The sequence below is a fragment of the Pogona vitticeps genome, chromosome 2, assembly GCF_051106095.1.
Source record: "Pogona vitticeps strain Pit_001003342236 chromosome 2, PviZW2.1, whole genome shotgun sequence".
Classification (NCBI taxonomy): Eukaryota; Metazoa; Chordata; class Lepidosauria; order Squamata; family Agamidae; genus Pogona; species Pogona vitticeps.
In genome coordinates, this window is record NC_135784.1 from 82037181 (window position 1) to 82057318 (window position 20138).

Below are 20138 nucleotides of genomic sequence, written 5' to 3' on the forward strand. Positions count from 1 at the left end.
ATTATGACAAAATCGCTGTACGACGATCTTTTTGCAATCGCAAAACAATGGTCTAAATGGGTTTTTTTTGCTTTGCGATGATCAGTTCCCTGCTTCGGGAAACAATTCTTCGCAAAACGATGTTTTTTAAACCGCTGATCGGTGGTTTCAAACTGGCCACCGGGTGTTTAAAATAGCTCCCCGCTGTGTTTAGGGATGGATTCCTCGCTATACAGACAGTGAAAATGGTCGCTGTATGGAGGATCTTCGCTGGACAGCGAGTTTTTACCCCATTGGAATGCATTGAATGGGTTTCAATGCGTTTCAAAGGGGTTTTTCATTTCGTTTTACGATGTTTTCGCTTAACGGCGATTTTCCTGGAATGGATTATCGTCGTTAAGCGAGGAACCACTGTAATTTGTATGATGCTTTTAATTGTCATTCTAATATAGGTTTAATTGTTTGTGAATCACCTTGGGTCCTCACCATAGAATTCCCTCCCACAGGAGACCAGGCTGGCCCCATTTTTTCAGACCTTCCACAAGCAGACAACGACCTTTCTCCTCAGACAGGCTTTCCTGGAGTGATTGCCTATCGGAGAGGCATTTTAAATGGAGTGTTATGCCTTGCGGTACAGTGGTTAAACTGCAGTACTGCAATAAAATCTGCTCACAACCTGAGTTTGATCCAGGGCTCATGTAGCTGGCTAAAGGTTGACTCAACCTTCCATCCTTCTGAGGTCGGTAATTGAATAACCAGCTTGCTGGGGGGTAGGCAATGTGTAGCTTGCATAATTACATTTTAAACCACCCAAAGAGTCCCTTAAGCACTATGGAGTGGTATATAAGCAGCACACTTTGCTTTTGCTTTGATGCTTTGAATCTGGGTTTGGTGTCTATTTTATTTATCATTTTTAGTATGGTATTTGTTTGATTCTTTTTTAATTCAGTAGGACCCCTCCCCCTAACTTTGGATCAGTATGTACTAATTTAATTATCAACTGCCTGAAAATACTATATTAAAAATCCAGAAATGTGTACTGGAAATATATATATTTACCAGAACTGGACACTAGAGAGAGCCAGAGACTATGTAATGTATAGAGTTTTATACTTCCACATTTTTCAGTGTCTGCAGTGAGGGTTTGGAACCAATCCCCCATGGATACCATTGTCTTATTGCATTTTTATACTTACTGTTTTTAGTTTTTGAATACTATGTTTTAATAATATAAGTTGTTTTGGTTCCTTTTTAAAGAGAAAGATGGGGTAAAAATATTTTAATTAAATGTAAAATATAATGTAAAATAAATAAATAAACAAAAGGACTGTGACCATTTCACTTGATGCAAGGCAACTTCTACCTGTGTTCAAATTAGCTTGAATGTCCTTTAAGAATCGTAATTATCTCCTCCACATCACCATTGGATATATTTAACTAAATAAAAACAATAATTGCACAAAAAATGGTGTTAGGAAGCACTAATTACACTCAAATAATCCAGTTTATTCACTCACCCAGATCAGAATTAATCAAATTAACTTTAAGACTGGAACATTAACTATGAATAGGAACTCCAGAAACTGCAAATGGAAGTGTTTTAATGTTTCAGTGGTAACTGATTTAAATATGTGTCCAAGTAAACAAATAGTCAAATCTAACTTGTGAACAGAAACAACTCTATTACACAGCAGGAACTGGCATGTACATGGCTTCTTCTTCATCAAATAAGCATCTTAAGAAGGGTGCTGATTTTGCTGGCCATAAAATCCCTTTCAGCACTGCTATATTTAATTACTGTATAATCAAAAAGAAAGTCTAATTAGAGGGCAAATACAGCCCATTATATCTTAATGATTGCATTTGTCTCCGTTATTTCACAATTCATTCTCATCAGCTTGCTTCTGAATCACATTTCTCCCTCACAACAGGCTGCAAAGCAATTATTTCAGACCAAAAGAAAACATAATTGCTTGTCACAAATTGAATACATTTCTAAGAAAGTGATGTGATATTCAGTTTCTTAGGAATGTCATGGCCAATCCTGTTTCTGTTAAGGTTTTCCATATGGGAATGAGCATATGGCTGAGTCACTGGAGTTGTTTTCTCTGCCACAGATATCCTGATTATTCCTGGGCTGTGATGTACTCTTGTGGCATGGTCTGAGTATGTGTGTGAAAAGGCCTTCTGTCCCATTGTACTCTTATCAAAATGTCCCTCAATAACAAGTGCAAAACATAATGTTAATTGCTTTTTATTGAACAACTTTTAGACTAGCTTCCCAGCCTTCAGATATCGTCCCAAATCCTGTTGTTTAGTAAAGTAAATCACAATGGAATAGTTAGTTAGTTAGTTAGGCATCCTTCAGTCTCGAAAGACTATGGTACCGTGCTCTGTATGGAGGACTTGGAACAGCATCTAGTGTGGCTGAGGAGGCCAATTCGAGAGTGACAATCCCTTCCACACTGAAGACAAATCCAATCTGTCTCCTGTCCAGCTCCCTGCTTTTGCTGCTTTTGTGACTTCCTCTTTGCTTCAGCCTGCTGGGCAAGGGTCTCTTCAAATTGGGAGAGGCCGTGATGCAGTGCCTGCCTCCAGGCTGAACGCTCAGATGTCAAGGTTTCCCATCTGTTGAGGTCTATTCCTAAGGCCTTCAGATCTCGCTTGCAGATGTCCTTGTATCGCAGCTGTGGTCTCCCTCTGGGGCGATTTCCCTGCACTAATTCTCCATACAGGAGATCCTTTGGAATCCGACCATCAGCCATTCTCACGATGTGCCCAAGCCAACGTATGTGGCTATATCCACTTATGGAATGGAATAGTAGGACCATTGAATCAGTAGGAATTTAGTGATTCTTCTCCTTTATAAATTCCATTGCTTCAAATGGGTCTACTTTAACTGCAACTTCCCATGCTAAAATAAGTCACAGAAAAAGCCCATTTGAATCGATTGAACTTATGAAGGAACTGACTTATGAAATCACCATTGATTCAAAGGTCCTACACTAGTGTGATGTATTATGCCAAGCAACAGGATTTGGGCCACTGGTTCTATTTTCAGGTAGCTGAAACTTAAAGCATGTCTGCTACGTGACATCTGGAAGAAGTCAGGATTATTCTGCAGAGGGATAACACACATTCATCTGTCACTGGGCTTCCACAATTCAGTAAAATTCTTCTTACTGTACTGACTGCAGCTGTTATGAAATCTACTCCCAGAACATTATGGAACAGCCATAAAAGAATAAATCTGTCCAGATTAATTGTCCATGCTCTGTATACTGTTGTGGTTTTTTTCTCACAACACAGTGCTACTATATGGAATGTGTTGCTTTCTGTTTCAGTGCCATGCCTGAAAGGCCATGCTAGGTGTGATATATAATGTACAATTTAATGAAAAGCTCAACCGAACTTCATTTTAATAAGATTACTATTAAATTAGGACAAGTTCACATTTTCTCCATGTGTACAGTGCTTCCATTTAAAAGCAAAAGCAAAGTGTACTTAAAGCACTTGCTGGGCGGCTTACAATCTAATTTTGCAGGCTACATACTTCAGCTCCCCTAGTGAGCTGTGTACTCAGTTTACCAACCTTGGAAAGATGGAAAGCTGTCAGCCTTGAGCTGACTACCTCAGTCCATTGGGATCAAGCTCAGCTGATGAGCAGAGTCCTGACTGCAGTACTGTAGTTTAACCACTCTGCCATGAGGCTCTTTTAAAAACCACTTGCAGAAAATATAGCCAGAATCACCTGCAAGGCACAGAGACCATCCCATGTTTGCTCTGTGGCTTCAGTTTCCATGACTGCAGCAACTGCAAGAAGAACTGCAGGAAGAATGCATCCTTATAACACAGATTTAAATGGCATTTTCTTCATACAGTGAAATGGAAAGTGGCAGGAACTCATCTGCCTGAAGGACTGTTGCATGGTAGAATTTATTCATGAAAATCTAGAAAGCAGCCTTTAGGTATTAGAAAAAAGAAGAGGAAGGAGAAAAAATTTAGAATGTGCTGATAGATCTGGACCCACCCACTCCCCATAGCCAACATGAGTTTATAAAAACGCTGGCTAATACAAATGAGAAACAGTGCAGGAGATAATATTTTATGTCTAATTAGTTCAATGTGATTTGTTATGTCAGGTTAGGGAATGTTATCACCAGAATATAAACCCGGCAGAAGATACACTTCATAGATATCCCACTTAATTCCTGCTGCAGCTAGACTTTCTGTGGAACTGTTCAAACTGACACATAGACAAGATCAAAATAACCAAATGTTAAACTTACCTCAAATAATTACCTGAGGCAAGGGAAAACAACAATGATTTGGCTCTCAAATATTTTCTGAGAGGGTATCGGGAATTCCTCTTACACGACTGGCAAAATTGCATAATTCTTTCCATGTAATACAGTGGGGTCTCTACTTAAGAACGTCCCTACTTAAGAACAATTCCACTTAAGAACAGCTCTATTTGCTAAATTTTGCTTCTACTTGAGAACAAAAATCCAAGATAAGAACAGGAAAAAAAACTTTCCTGCTCTTTTTTTAACCTTAGGTCATCTTAGGTTAAAAAAAAGTTCTCCCCCTAGTGGTAGAGTATGTATTAACCAGCTTTGCATTAGTTCCTATGGGAACTAATGCTTCAATGTACGAACGCACCTCTACATAACAAAAAAACAGCCAGAACAGATTAATTGGTTTTCAATCCATTGCTTCAAAATTAGCTTCGTCAGAAGTGCTTTTAACACTGTTCCCTGACCTAAGGGAAAAAAAAGAAAAAATATCCCCTCTAGTGGTAGAAGGCGGAATAGCAGCTTCCCATTAGTTTCTATGGACGGAAAAGAGCAGATACAGATTAAATGGTTTTCAATGCATTCCTATGGGAAATGCAGATTCTACATAAGAACTTTTCCACTTGAGAACCACCTTCCAATATGGATTAAGTTCTTAAGTAGAGACCCCACTGTAATGCCTCACATAAACAAACATTAAACACTAATAAGCAGATAGATTTGCCTATAGCTCAAGCCTATTAAAAGTTTTTTTATGAACTGGGCTAAAGTCAACAAAAATATATGCCAAATAAAATTTCTTAATCTTCAAGATGCTACAAGATTCTTTGTAGCTACAGTGGATTAACACAGCTTCCACCCTGGAAATTTGAGAAGCCACTGGCAATGGTGCGGCTAAAAAATATTGTAAATAAATAAATAAATAAATAAATAAGTTGATAATTCACATTTCACAAAGCATGTAGGAAAGATCTAACACAATAGAGGCTTGAATTCAATACACAGCCTGTTATGCAGACTTACTTAATTCTGTACAAATTTTAAAAAGGGGGAAGTGAAGCCATATTCACTAATATCTTGTGCAAGGCCTTTGTTCCATCAAAACATTCTCTCTCTCTCTCTCTCTCTCTCTCTCTCACACACACACACACACACACAAACACACACACACACACACACACACACACACAAAAGACCCAACTGTTTTGGTTAAATCACACAGAGAAATAAAAAAAAACACAGTCTATTGTGTATTCTGAATGGTGCCAAACATTTCACAATTATTTTATTAGAGAAACAAGAATTGTATGCTCTCTAGCTAACATTTTATCTGTGCAAGTCCATTTGTCTGGCGCTCAGGCTGCCCATCCTCTGCAAGTTATTGCTTTGATTATCCACATAATAGTCACTAAAAACCACAGAATTCTATTACAGGGTTAGATTCATGGTCCTTCTTACTATGTTTGACAGTAACCACTACTGTGTACTTTGGAAACAAAATACTGTATGCTCAAACAGGGCACAAAGACATTAGGGTGAAATGAATTCTTCTCACACCACACCACTGCAATGCATGTGTACAGTACCTGTCCTGCTACAGAAACACAGAGCCATGCATCTGATTAAATAAGCTTCTTGCTGCCTTCCAAAACTAATAGTAAAATAATTTATTCATTTCCATAGCTTTTGTAAATAGCTGTCTTTCCCTTGGAGTGGGGAACATGTGTCTTCTGCAGAGTATATATCAGTGTCTATTAATGATAACAATAGTAACATCTAAAGTAACACCCCTTTGCAGGGGTGTTACTTTAGATGGAGTGGTGTCATTTTGTCCCACTTGGTTAAAAAGTATTAAACTCAAGGTCAATACATTAAAATCAACATGTTATTTCCAAGTTTTGTTTCAGATCTCTTAGGTACATGTCTGATTTTAGCTAGCCCCAACCCAACTTGGTATCTACGTACAACAAGTGGATGGAGAATGAGGTCATGTTGATTGCTAGCACTACCCTGAACTTTGACATTTTAAGTGGAACTCATGGAGTACATGAGAATTACATGTGGCTGCAAGTCATACTGGCCTCTGCAAATGCCATTGCTGCCTCTTCCTCCTTCCCTTCTGGTAGCATGTAGCACCTTTGCTGCTTTCTTGTTCTCCTCCTCATCCCCTCATGTTGGGAAGAGTGTAGAGGGGCTTCCATCTATATGACATAGTTTGTGGGATACACACACAGGTAGGGAGAAATGTTAGGCTTTCCTTGAAACAAGGGATGTGCTACAGTTTATAAGAATAATACAGCAAGGGCAAGGACATGATCTGACACTTGCTCTGCCTCTCCCAGCTAACTGCATGGGAATTAGTCATCTGTAGCACGCTCATTCCACTTTCTTTTATTCTACCTTTAGCAATCAAAGAATTGTGATGATGATTTGGAGTGTCCCTGGTGAGAAGGGATGAGGCACAGAACAAGTCATAGAACAGGAATGAAGCATATCTACATAAAAATGTATGATTTCCATCCCAACTTAAAGACCAATGCATCTTTGCATTTAACAAGCACATTTTTAAATATATTTTTTAGATTTTACATAATACAAGATACAAACTAAAGTAATCATGTTCCTCACCACCATTAGGACCTTCTGGAGAGCTCTTCTTCTCATTGTCCTCCTTTCCAGAACTGCATTGATCCTTGTGTTGGGACTTTACCTCTTCCACTTATTAACACAAATTCAATAAATCTACCCCATATATCATAAAAATTTTCTTTTTTTTAAATCTCCCCTTTCTTAAGTTTTAGAATACTAGTAAATTTATCATTTACAGCAAGATTCCAAACTTTATTGTACCATTCTTCCAGTTGAAATTTAAGTTTAGATTTCCAATTCCTAGCTATAATTAATTTCGCAGCAAACAATAAATTACAGTGCTGCCTTGACTTACGAACTTAATCCATATTGGGAACGGTGGCCGTAAGTCAAAACGTTTGTAAGTCAAAGCACCATTTCCCATAGGAATGCAATGAAAACCAATTAATCCGTTCCAGCTGTTTTTTGCCCTTATGTCAAGGAACGGTTCGTACGTCAAAACATTAGTTCCCATAGGAACTAATGCAAAGCCGGTTAATCCGTACTCTGACACTAGAGGGAGAATTTTTTTTCTTTTTTCTTCTTTTGAAGGGCAGGAAAGGTTTTTTTTTCATTCATAAGTCAAAGCTCCATTCGTAACTCAAAGCAATATTTTGCATCCGGAGCTCTTCGTAACTCAAAACGTTCGTAGGTCAGGACTTTCGTAGGTCAAGGCACCACTGCAGTAATTTTATTTATTTATTTATTAGATTTCCCGTATTTTTTGTGTATAAAACTATGTGTGTGTTTAGTCGTTTAGTCGTGTCCGACTCTTCGTGACCCCATGGACCAGAGCACGCCAGGCCCTCCTGTCTTCTACTGCCTCCCGGAGTTGTGTCAGGTTCATGTTGGTTGCTTCGCAGACACTGTCCAGCCATCTCCTCCTCGGTCGTCCCCTTCTCCTCTTGCCATCACACTTTCCCAACATCAGGGTCTTTTCCAGGGAGTCTTTTCTTCTCATTAGATGGCCAAAGTACTGGAGCCTCAGCTTCAGGATCTGACCTTCCAGTGAGCACTCAGGGTTGATTTCCTTTAGAACTGATAGGTTTGTTCTCCTTGCAGTCCAGGGGATTCTCAAGAGCCTCCTCCAGCACCACAATTCAAAGGCATCAATTCTTTGGCGGTCTGCTTTCTTTATGGTCCAGCTCTCACTTCCATACATCACGACAGGAAAAACCATAGCTTTGACTATTCGGACTTTTGTTGGCAAGGTGATGTCTCTGCTTTTCAAGATGCTGTCCAGATTTGTCATCGCTTTCCTCCCAAGAAGAAGGCGCCTTTTAATTTCAGGGCTGCTGTCTCCATCTGCAGTGATCATGGAGCCCAGGAAGATAAAATTTGACACTGCCTCCATATCTTCTCCTTCTATTTCCCAGGAGGTGATGGGACCAGTGGCCATGATCTTAGTTTTTTTGATGTTGAGTTTCAGACCGTTTTTTGCACTCTCCTCTTTCACTCTCATTACAAGGTTCTTTAATTCCTCCTCACTTTCTGCCATCAGAGTGGTATCATCTGCATATCGGAGGTTGTTGATATTTCTTCCGGCAATCTTAATTCCGGCTTGGGTTTCTTCCAGTCCAGCCTTCCGCATGATGTATTCTGCATATAAGTTAAATAAGCTGGGGGACAATATACAGCCTTGCCGTACTCCTTTCCCAATTTTGAACCACTCAGTTGTTCCATGACCAGTTCTAACTGTTGCTTCCTGTCCCACATATAGGTTTCTCAGGAGACAGATAAAGTGGTCAGGCACTCCCATTTCTTTAAGAACTTGCCATAGTTTGCTGTGGTCCACACAGTCAAAGGCTTTCGCATAGTCAATGAAGCAGAAGTAGATATTTTTCTGGAACTCTCTGGCTTTCTCCATAATCCAGCGCAAGTTAGCAATTTGGTCTCGAGTTCCTCTGCCTCTTCGGAATCCAGCTTGTACTTCTGGGAGTTCTCGGTCCACATACTGCTGAAGCCTACCTTGTAGGATTTTGAGCATAACCTTGCTAGCGTGCGAAATGAGTGCAATTGTACGGTAGTTGGAGCATGCTTTGGCACTGCCTTTCTTTGGGATTGGGATGTAGACTGATCTTTTCCAATCCTCTGGCCACTGTTGAGTTTTCCAAACTTGCTGGCATATTGAATGTAGCACCTTAACAGCATCATCTTTCAAGATTTTAAATAGTTCAACTGGAATGCCATCACCTCCACTGGCCTTGTTGTTAGCCAGGCTTTCTAAGGCCCACTTGACTTCGCTCTCCAGGATGTCTGGCTCAAGGTCAGCAACTACATTGTCTGGGTTGTCCGGGATATCCACATCTTTCTGATATAATTCCTCCGTGTATTCTTGCCACCTCTTCTTGACGTCTTCTGCTTCTGTTAGGTCCCTCCCATTTTTGTCTTTTATCATGTTCATCTTTGCGCAAAATGTTCCTCTAATATGGCCAATTTTCCTGAACAGATCTCTGGTCTTTCCTTTTCTGTTATCTTCCTCTATTTCTTTGCATTGTTCATTTAAGAAGGCCCTCTTGTCTCTCCTTGCTATTCTTTGGAAGTCTGCATTCAAGTTTCTGTAACTTTCCCTATCTCCCTTGCATTTTGCTTCCCTTCTCCTCTCTGCTATTTCTAAGGCCTCGTTGGACAGCCACTTTGCTTTCTTGCATTTCCTTTTCTTTGGGATGGTTTTCGTTGCTGCCTCCTGGACAATGTTACGAGCCTCTATCCAAAGTTCTTCAGGCACTCTGTCCACCAAATCTAGTTCCTTAAATCTGTTCTTTACTTCCACTGTGTATTCATAAGGGATTTGGTTTAGATTATACCTGAGTGGCCCAGTGGTTTTTCCTAATCTCTTCAGTCTAAGCTTGAATTTTGCTATGAGAAGCTGATGATCAGAACCGCAGTCAGCTCCAGGTCTTGTTTTTGCTGACTGTATAGAGCTTCTCCATCTTTGGCTGCAGAGAATATAATCAATCTGATTTCGATATTGCCCATCTGGTGATTTCCATGTATACAGTCGCCTCTTGTGTTGTTGGAAAAGAGTGTTTGTGATGACCAGCTTATTCTCTTGACAAAACTCTATTAGCCTTTGTCCTGCTTCGTTCTGAACTCCAAGGCCAAACTTCCCTGTTGTTCCTTTTATCTCTTGGCTCCCTACTTTAGCATTCCAGTCCCCTAGAATGAGAAGAACATCTTTCTTTGGTGTCAGTTCTAGAAGGTGTTGTAAATCTTCATAGAATTGTTCAATTTCAGTCTCCTCAGCAATGCTGGTTGGTGCATAAACTTGGATTATTGTGATGTTGAATGGTCTGCCTTGGATTCGTATTGACATCATTCTATCATTTTTGAGATTGTATCCCATTACAGCTTTTCCCACTCTTTTGTTGACTATGACGGCTACTCCATTCCTTCTACGGGATTCTTGTCCACAATAGTAGATATGATAATCATCTGAGCTATAAAACTATACTTTTGCCTAAAATCTTTAGACTAAAAATTGAGGGTCGTCTCATACATGGAAGTAAACTGAGTAGAGAACAAAAACAAGTGGAGGGGAAAGCAGGGATCAAAGCTATCCTGCAGCACTTTGATCCCTTTCCCTCCACCACTTAGATTTCTTAATTTTGGATTCGAAAAGTGGTGGGACTTCTTATACATGGGGGTGTCATATGCAGAAAAATACAGTATATACTGCCCATCTGGAACGTGTCTACTCTGGGAGGTTTACATATAATATAAAAATAAACTAAAATCCAGATTAATCCAAGAGGGGAAAGGAAAAAAGAAAGAGGGGCAAAAAAAGAAGAGGAAGAAGGAGAAGGAGAAAAAAGAAAAAGAAGCAAAAGGGAGATAGACTAGGTAATGGCTGTAGGGAAGGCCTGCCTGTATAGCCATGTCTTCAAGTTAGTCTTGAAGGCTTTCAGCGAGGAAACCAGGAGGATCTCAACAGGTAAGTTGTTCCAAAGGTGAGGGGCCACTGCCAAGAAAGCCTGATTTCTGTTTTTTCCCCACTGGCCCTCTCTTGGTGTTAGGCCCCTCAGCTGCCCAGCTTGACTGGAGAAACAGGTGATACAAGCAGAACTGGGCGGAAGAAGGTGCTGTGCCAGGTATCAAGGTCCTAAATCGCAAAAACATCATCGTAAAGCAGATTCGTCGTAATGTGGGGTAATCGTTAAGAGGGGAACGACTGTAAAGTAACACATGCCAAACAAGTAGATGTAGCTCTTAATGAATCATGCAGGATTATTACTGGCTGACTGAAACCTAGGTGAAGGTAAAGGTTCCCCTTGACATTTAGTCCAGTCGTGTCCAACTCTAGGGGGCGGTGCTCATCCCCGTTTCCAAGCCATAGAGCCAGCGTTTGTCCAATGACAGTTTCTGTGGTCATGTGGCCAGTATGACTAGACACGGAACGATGTTACCTTCCCACTGTGGCTGGCATTGCCCCTCCAGAACTACACTGAGAGTTGCGAAAATAATGAACAAAATAAGGTAATACAGCACCAAACCCACCCACTTCATGGGCACTGAACCCTAAACAACAGCTAACATTGAGGAAATGTTTTCTGCACACATCTCAAACTCTAAATATTAATCCAAAACAGAGAAGGCTAAAGCTGTGGAGAACAAAAATAATACATCTTGCCGAATGGATGAATGCTGAAGAGGCCAAGACCCAAGCTGGACCATCTGGAAGTCACTTAATAAACTTCAAGTGAAGTAGAAATTTCAAATAATAATCAAGTAAAATGGCACTACATGGGTATAGGACATAGTTTCTGTGACCGTAGAGAAAGTCAGTCAACACAGCACTTATGTACATGCAGTTTCATGATCTGTTCTGAGACTCCGCCAGAATGTATTGTTATGAAATTCACTGTGATAATATTGAAAAGTCACTTTACCCGACAACAATCAAGCAGTTTTATTAGCAGAAATCGAAGAAGAAACATGGTCACAGAGTCCATTTGAAAACTCATTCACACTGATACTGACTGACTTCAACTCTCTTCCCGTGACTTCTGACTGCACAGTAGCAAGAAATGTCATGTTCTGTCTCTCAGCCACTCAGCATCATTCACTTGCATGTTCTCACTGTGTGCAGAAATAACAAAAAGTTATTTGCTATCAAACAGTTATTTTCGTAATGAAATTTTACTTTTGTTTTTGTTTTTAATGGAGGCAGTAGTTTAGAAAAGCCAAGTTTTACATGCAAGGGAAATTAAGATTTCTTTCTTTCTTTCTTTCTTTCTTTCTTTCTTTCTTTCTTTCTTTCTTTCTTTCTTTCTTTCTTTCTTTCTTTCTTTCTTTCTTTTTTCTTTCTTTCTTTCTTTCTTTCTTTGTTTCTTTCTTTCTTTCTTTCTTTCTTTCTTTCTTTCTTTCTTTCTTTCTTTCTTTCTTTCTTTCTATTTTAACTGCAAAAGTTCATAACATTTCTTCAAGTCTTTGTGGACCCCTGTGAGGACATCACGGCTCCTGGGGGTCCACAGACCACAGGTTGAGAACCTATCCTGTAGCCCATTTGCCAGGTGTAAATCTCATGGCAGGCAGGTAGGGGAAAAACAGCTTCCTTTAAAAAACTGAGAACAGTTGAATGGATAGGCTGGATAAGGAAGAGCGTAATCTGTATAGGAAATGAGGGGAAATAGGTTTAAGTATACTATCTGATGTGGAGTGAGAGGATTTGATTTCTTCCAATCTATCAGAGATACTGCAACATCTTATTTTCTGCATCAACAGAGGATTCAATTAGTTTGCTTTGGGCTTGCTTTCAACTTTATGATATTTTATACAAGAGATACACCAGTAAAAATTTGGCTTTGTTCAGGAACAAAGTACTTGCTTGACCAGGAAACTGTCACTGATCGGCTGCTTGGTGATTTATTAATTTCCTACAACCCAGCAATGGATTCTGAGACTTCTGTTTCAAAAAAGGAAGCTGAGGTCATGCTCTGTAATGAGAGTCCATGCTTTAAAAAAAGAAAAAGAAAGGAGTTTTCAGCATCATAACAAACATGCCTGAGAACATCCTTAGTCACCAAATCCTCACTGGACAACTAGATCTTTGTATGTCTGATGTGGCCTGATACAGCCTGCAATAAATTAAAATGTAGTAGTGTCCCCAAGGAGCAATTGGTTTTAGAAAGCAGGAAGAAATATGTAGAAGGGAGGACAAGATGGGGGGGGGGGGGAAGAGTACTATATTAATACAAGCCAAGCAATGGAGAAGAAATAACTTGGAGAGCTACTGTGCATGAAATATTTTCACTCTGCAATTCTAGAAAAGACTGCATAGCAAAAATAATTGTTATGTGTCACCAAATCACATCCAACTTATAGAAATCCTAACAGGGTTTTCAAGGTAAATAAGAGATTTAACCAGTGCCCCCTGCCCCAAATAGTTTAAATGGCTGTGTGGCAATTCAAACACAGGTCACAAGTCCTAAATTAACATTCTGTTCAGCGTGCTATACTAGGTACCCCATAATCACACATTAAGCCAAATGGGTACAGTCAACCCTCGACTTACAAACGGCTCGAGTTACAAACATTTCGACTTACAAACCACTCTGATAGAAAAATATTGACTCGACTTGCACACTTAGATTCGAGTTACAAACCAAAAAAAACGTGTTTGAGGTGGGGAAAGCATGAAGTTTGAACTTTCAGTTAACCGTTGGCCAGTGAAGAGGGTGCTTATCTGCTTCCTCGCTCTTCCCAGTGTTTTGAGAGTGGATTTGGAGACAGTCTTCAGACTGCCTGGTACTGCTGGTATTGCCTGGTACAGTGCGGTACGGACTGTATTTTTATTTTTTGGCACTTTTTTAATTTTTGATTTTTGGATTTTTAAAAGGTGTTCCCTCCCTCCTTTGCTGCCCCCCCTTTCCCCAAAAGGTGCTTGTATTGGCTTGTCTTGATTTAAAAGGTGCTTTTCAAGGTGATCTGTTGTCTGAAAGGTGCTTGGTTTTTTCCAGAAGGTACTTGTCTTGACTGAAAATGTGCTTTTCAGGGTGTTCTGTTGAAAAGGTGTCTGTTCCCACCTTCTCTCCCTCATTTCTTTCCTTTTTTTTAACCTAAGTCATCTTAGGTTAAAAGGAAAGAAAGAAATTCTGCCCCTAGTGGTAGGAACGGATTAACCGGCTTTGCCTTAGTTCCTATGGGAAATGCCCCTCAACCTAAGAACCAAAAACAGCCGGAACAGATTAATTGGTTTTCTGTGCATTCCTATGGGAAATGCTGATTCGACTTACAAACTTTTCGACTTACAAACTGCCTTCCAATACGGATTAAGTTTGTAAGTCGAGACCCCACTGTATTTTCTTCTCTTACAAGAAGCACAAACATTTCTCACTGGCATGTTCCTGATAACATGCAAAAAGAGCCACATATCTCCCACTTGACAAATTACAAAATAATAATAATAATAACAACAACAACAAAAAGGCTTGCACATTTCTGATAATAAAAGATCTTCAAAAGGGCAATGACATCAGTAATTATTGACCAATTACATGCCTTTCAACAATGTTCAAGCTCCTCACAGGGTTACTGGAAAGATCAACATGTAATTACTTAACTGAAAATTCCGTATACCTGACTGAACAGAAAGGGAACTTTAAAAAGTCAAGAGGCACAAAAGATCAGCTGCTTATTGATAAAAGGATACAGAAGAATGCAAAATGATGAAAAACAAACCTTAACATGACCTTGATAGGCTATAAAAAGGCATTTGATTCATTGCCACACAGCTGGATTGACATCTGCCTTAAAATGTTTGGCATTAGTAAGAACATTCAGAAGTTCCTCATGAAAAACATGGAAAAATGGCAAACTGACTCATGGTGGAGAAAAAAACTGGGGAAGTTAGCATCAAAAGAGGAATATTTCAGGGGGATTCTTTGTCACCACTGCTGTTTAGCATCTCACTAATCCCCATATCAATCATTTTAAATAAAACTAGATTGGGCTACCATATTTCACAACAAGCAGGAAAAAACAATTATCTGTTATGAATAGATGACCTAAAACTATATGCAAAAAGGTCCACGGAGATAGAATCACTGCTAAACACAGTGGGAATATTTAGTGAAGATATTCAAATGAAATTTGGAATTAACAAATGTGCAGCTCTGTCTACATAACATGGCAAAATCCAAAAACTAGATGGAATAGAGTTAAAAAATGGCAATATTATAAAATCACTATCAAACGATGAACATTATAAGTACTGTGGAATGCTAGAAGCAGAGAACCTCGTGCACACAAAAGTTAAAGAACGGACAGAAAGGGAATATATCAAAAGACTGTGGAAAATCTAAAAATCAAAATTATATGGTGGAAATACAATCAAAGCCATAAAGACATGGGCAGTTCTAGTTATTAGATACCCAGCTGAAATAATAGATTGGACCCAAAATGAATTAGAAGAACTACATAAAAAGACACAGAAACTAATGAACATGAATTACACACTACACCCAAAAAGTGATGTGGGCAAATTATTTATCATGAAAAAATGGGGGCCATGGATTACTGTAAATACAGAAGGTAGTAGAGTAGGAAAAAAGAAGCCTAAATTATTATATCAGCACAAGCAGAGAAAAATTACTTAAGGTGGTGAAAAGGAAGAATATTTTGAAAATAACAAAAACAAAGGCTCAATATAAGAAACAACAATTTGAAAATAAATGAAAAAAGCTGGAAAAATAAACCACTACATGGACAACACCTGAGAAACGTAAATGGAAAGCATGATTATAATTCAGCATGGACGTGGCTAAAACTGAGGGCCGTTAAGAAAGAAACTGAAGGCCTGATTTTTGCTGCACAAGAACAAGCACTTCAAATCAACATGATGAAAGCTAAGATCCAAGGAATTAGTGCTAACAGCAAATGTTGACTTTGCCAAGAAAAAGATGAAAGTTTGAATGTCCTCATCTGCAAATGTCCAAAGACTGCACAAACAGATTACAAAATTAGATACGATAGAGCGACAAAATTAGTGCACTGGTAATTGTGCAAAAAATATAACTTGCATGCCTCCAAAAACTCATTGGAACATCAGGTAGATAAGGTAACAAAAATGACAACATCAAGATTCTGCGGAATTTCCAGATCCAAATTGATAGACACCTTGAACATAACACACCAGACATGGTAGTAATAGAATGAAGAATTGTCTGGAACATTGAAATTGCAATTCCAGGCAATCCTAGAGATGAAAATAACTTGTTGGGAAAACTAACAAACTACAGAGAACTGGCAATCAAAATATAGTGCTTATGGATGAAACACATTTCAGTGGTCCCCATAGTCATTGGGGCCATGGGAACAATATGAAGAAATTTCACACAATACTATAAGCAGTTGCAGATCTCAGAAATCACACCATCAGAGTTACAAAAAAATAGCAGTATTAGGAATAGCATCTATACTGAATGTACAGTGGTGCCTCGCATGACGACGTTAAATCATTCCAGCAAAATCGTTGTCGAAAAAAACATCGTAATGCGATATTAAAAAAAACCCATAGAAACGCATTAAAACCCAATTAATGTGTTCCTATGGGCTCACCGTCCAGCGAAGATCCTCCATAGTGTGGACATTTTCACTGCCTGTGCAGCGAGAAATCCGTCCCAGAAAACAGCGGGCAGCCATGTTTTTTACCCGGCGGCCATTTTGAAACCGCCGATCAGCTGTGCAAAAAATCACTGCTTTGCAATGATCAGTTCCTGAAGCAGAGAACTAATCATCGCAAAGCAAAATTCCCCCATAGGGAACATCGTTTTGTGATCGCAAAATCTTCAACGTCAAGCAATTTCGTCGTCAAACGGAACGCTCGTAGAGTGAGGCACCACTGTATATTTAACAGTTACTTAGGTTTTTGGTTAAAACTTGTATCTGTTACATAATACCAGTCAATGTTTTTATTGATTGTGCCTTGAGATTTTTAATAATAATAATAATAATAATAATAATAATAATAATAATAATAATAATAATAATAATAATAATAATAATAATAATAATAATAATAATAATAATAATAATAATAATAATAATAATAATAATAAAATCCAAAGCCTATTTATGGAATGTGCATTGAGGTGAATATATGTTAGAATGAATGGAGCCTTTTCCTCTGAACTACGTACTTCTTTCAGATATGTAATCAGTAACATATCTAAGGTCCACAGGCTTCTTATTTCAAAGCATCAAGAAGAAGAATACCCTATGAGTGTCTATAGAAGTTGTCTCCAATCAAATGTGCAGAAATGTAGACATGTCCTTGGGTCCAGGTCCCAAGTCCATGTCTGAGTCTTGGGGTCCAAGTCCCAAATCCCAAGCCTCGAGTCCAAGTTGCAAGTCCTTGCTAAGGAAATTCTGGGAGTTGTAGTCTCCAAACGCCCCAGTATGTTCTCCCCTGCCATCATTCCCTGCTCCTTTCTCCTTGGCCAACCCAGTGGCAACAACACCCTCTGCTTTGCCTTATCAGCCCAGTCCACCTCTATGCTGGCTATGTTGTTGCTCCCCATCCCAGCCGGGTGGGAATTGCCACCTGTGTTGGCGCTGACAACAGCAGCCACCATCTTGGTCTGGTGTGTCCTTCCGCAGCTTCCATAGTTGCTGCAGTGTGCATGGATCCAGACATCCAGAGAAAAGGAGGACGGGCTCCAGCCTAGGGAGGACGACCATGGTAGTGAATCCTGTGTCCACCCTTATCCTCCCCCCAACTTCCCCTACAGGTATTGTATATTGATTACTGGGAAGGGGGAGGGAGAGGGAGGGTGTGGCAGCTAGGGACTCAAAAATGCAACTTGGAAAAATGGATCTCAGTTGCAAGTCGAGTCTGAGCCTTCTGAAAAAGAAATCCTGACTAGAATCTGAGTTGAATTGCCGGTGTGAATTAAGTCAGACTTGACAAGTCGCAAGTCACCATCCCTGCAAATGTTTGAACTTCACTAAGTACCAAAGAATCATAGTGTGACCTTCTGCTACTTATCTCATTTGTTCTCTCCTGTCAGTCCAGAAGTCAGTATGTTGAACAATATATACTATTAAGAAGTGCCGCACATAACAATCCACAGTATTCCTAATAACAAGTGAAAAGCAAACCAGGTAATAACAAGGTATTCAATGTGCTGTACAAGAATCCTAATATGCTGGGATACTGCTGCATGCAGATGAATACTACAAATGTGGTAGCAACGTCTGATAGAAGCTTTTCACAAACAGATTTGCAAATAATATGCTTAGCTCTGTTAGGAGAACAGAAAGAAAGGAAACAATGCAAGATATATTTTACAAACCACGTAACACACTGAGTGGCAAGCACATATGAGAGAAATTGATAGGTGGTGGGATGAAGCAGGGGACGACACATAATGAGTCAGAGTTGTGGGGTTCTTTTGGTAGTACTGTACTGATATGGTATGATATGAAACAAGGCAAAATCAGACATGAATTGTACACTCTTAACTAAAGAATAACACACCTATTACAAAAGTGACATGGAAGAGAACACGAGGAAGCCACAAATGATGCAGACTAAAGTATGCTGACTTCAAGGGAACTCACAAGTTTAAGAGGTACCAGTCTGAAAAAGAACTCTGTCAATCAGAGTGCCAGGAAATTGGTGGCTACAATTAACTACTTAATGTTAACAGAGGTTGACATGGCAACCTGTGGCATGGTGCCGGCATCACAATCAGACATGATATAAACAGTACAAGATCTATTCGCGAAGGCTTTCACGGCCGGGATCTAATGGTTGTTGTGGGTTTTTTGGGCTCTTTGGCCGTGTTCTGAAGGTTGTTCTTCCTGACGTTTCACCAGTCTCTGTGGTCAGCATCTTCATAGTGCTGTCCTCTGAAGATGCCGGCCACAGAGACTGGCGAAACGTTAGGAAGAACAACCTTCAGAACACGGCCAAAGAGCCCGAAAAACCCACAACAACCAGTACAAAATCTGATCATCTGATCAATGAAATGTTCATGTGATCATGACTTTAATATCACAAGCAGGCTATGCTGCTGCAGCTAACTGTCCCTTGCTTCTATCTTTTTATCATGCAGTCATGGATAACTTGCCTTGGAACATGAAGGTCCATCTTCCTGCCATACATGCTGGTCTCAGAGACACCTGTCTTCTATTACTTTGTCTGATCTCCCCTTTAACACTTCCTAAACAGCCAAATAACAGTTAAATGTACATAGGATTTTAGCCTTGCAGTGCTGTCCTATATATGTCTAAGGAGTGAGCCTAATTGTATTCAATGGGACTTGCTCTCACACGAATGATTATAGGACTGCTGTTCTTAATTTTTTTCCAGATTAAAAAGCCACAAGTTTTGCTTTTCTGCATAAGAAAATACATAAAGCTTCTTCATCAATTTACCTATAATTTAATGAGAAGGGGTGATTATGTCAAGGCTTGAAATTCTGTGTGTTTAGAGTTTTAAAGTGGGGATGTACAGAAAAAGCAGGCCTGAAAATGAAAGTGCTTTTTTTAAAATTGAGGTTTCAATAATACTTTACTATAATCATTTCAAAAGAAGTAGCAAGCAATCCAGCTAAGCAAAAACAATCCTAACAGGTTAGGTGAACTATTTATGTTATACTGAATTCATTTATGTTACAATATGTAAAAAAAATTGTACATTGAGCAGGGGTTAGACTTGATGGCCTTACTGAACCCTTCCAACTCAATTATTCTATGATTCTACAAATCAGTGTTTGTAGTACTTTTTGGTGATGATAATTTTTTGAAAAATCAGGAAAAGACCTCAGGGTTTTACAAACAATAAAAATGCAGGCACAGGTGATACCTTTAATCAATCATTAAGAATAAAAAACAGAGGGCTTTTGATGATAAATCATCTTCTTTAAGGCTGTGCATCATGTTCTTATGGGTAGCTCCAAAATTACATGGCTGATGTTGAGGCCATGGCAGCTTATAAATTGGAAATGGGTGCAATCTGGAAAAGGCCTATGGAGGGGGAAGGGGGTGGTTTCAGGCCCCTCCCCAGCTAGTAGTTTGTAACTGATAGCCTATCTCAAGGACAGTCGTGCAATGTGAGCCTCTGTCATGATCCTTGAGATGGTTTATCAATTCCAAACTACTAGCTGAGGAGGGGTCTGAAACCACCCCCTTCCCCCTCCATAGGCCTTTTCCAGACTGCACCAATTTCTAGCTAGGAATCTGAAATGGCCTCAACCCTGTGGCTTTCGGACATTAATAACAGCATATAAT

At 39.4% G+C, this 20138-nt stretch overlaps 1 protein-coding gene and 1 long non-coding RNA gene across 5 annotated transcripts in view; one reads left to right on the plus strand and one right to left on the minus strand.

Annotated features, from left to right (window-relative positions):
* Positions 1-20138, minus strand: part of BSN (bassoon presynaptic cytomatrix protein) — a 344713-nt gene that overhangs the window by 101977 nt on the left and 222598 nt on the right. The window lies entirely within an intron of this gene.
* On the plus strand, positions 5212-15510 carry LOC144586758 (uncharacterized). Its single transcript, XR_013541778.1, has 2 exons — positions 5212-7630; positions 10343-15510. It is a non-coding gene; the product is annotated as an uncharacterized LOC144586758 (long non-coding RNA).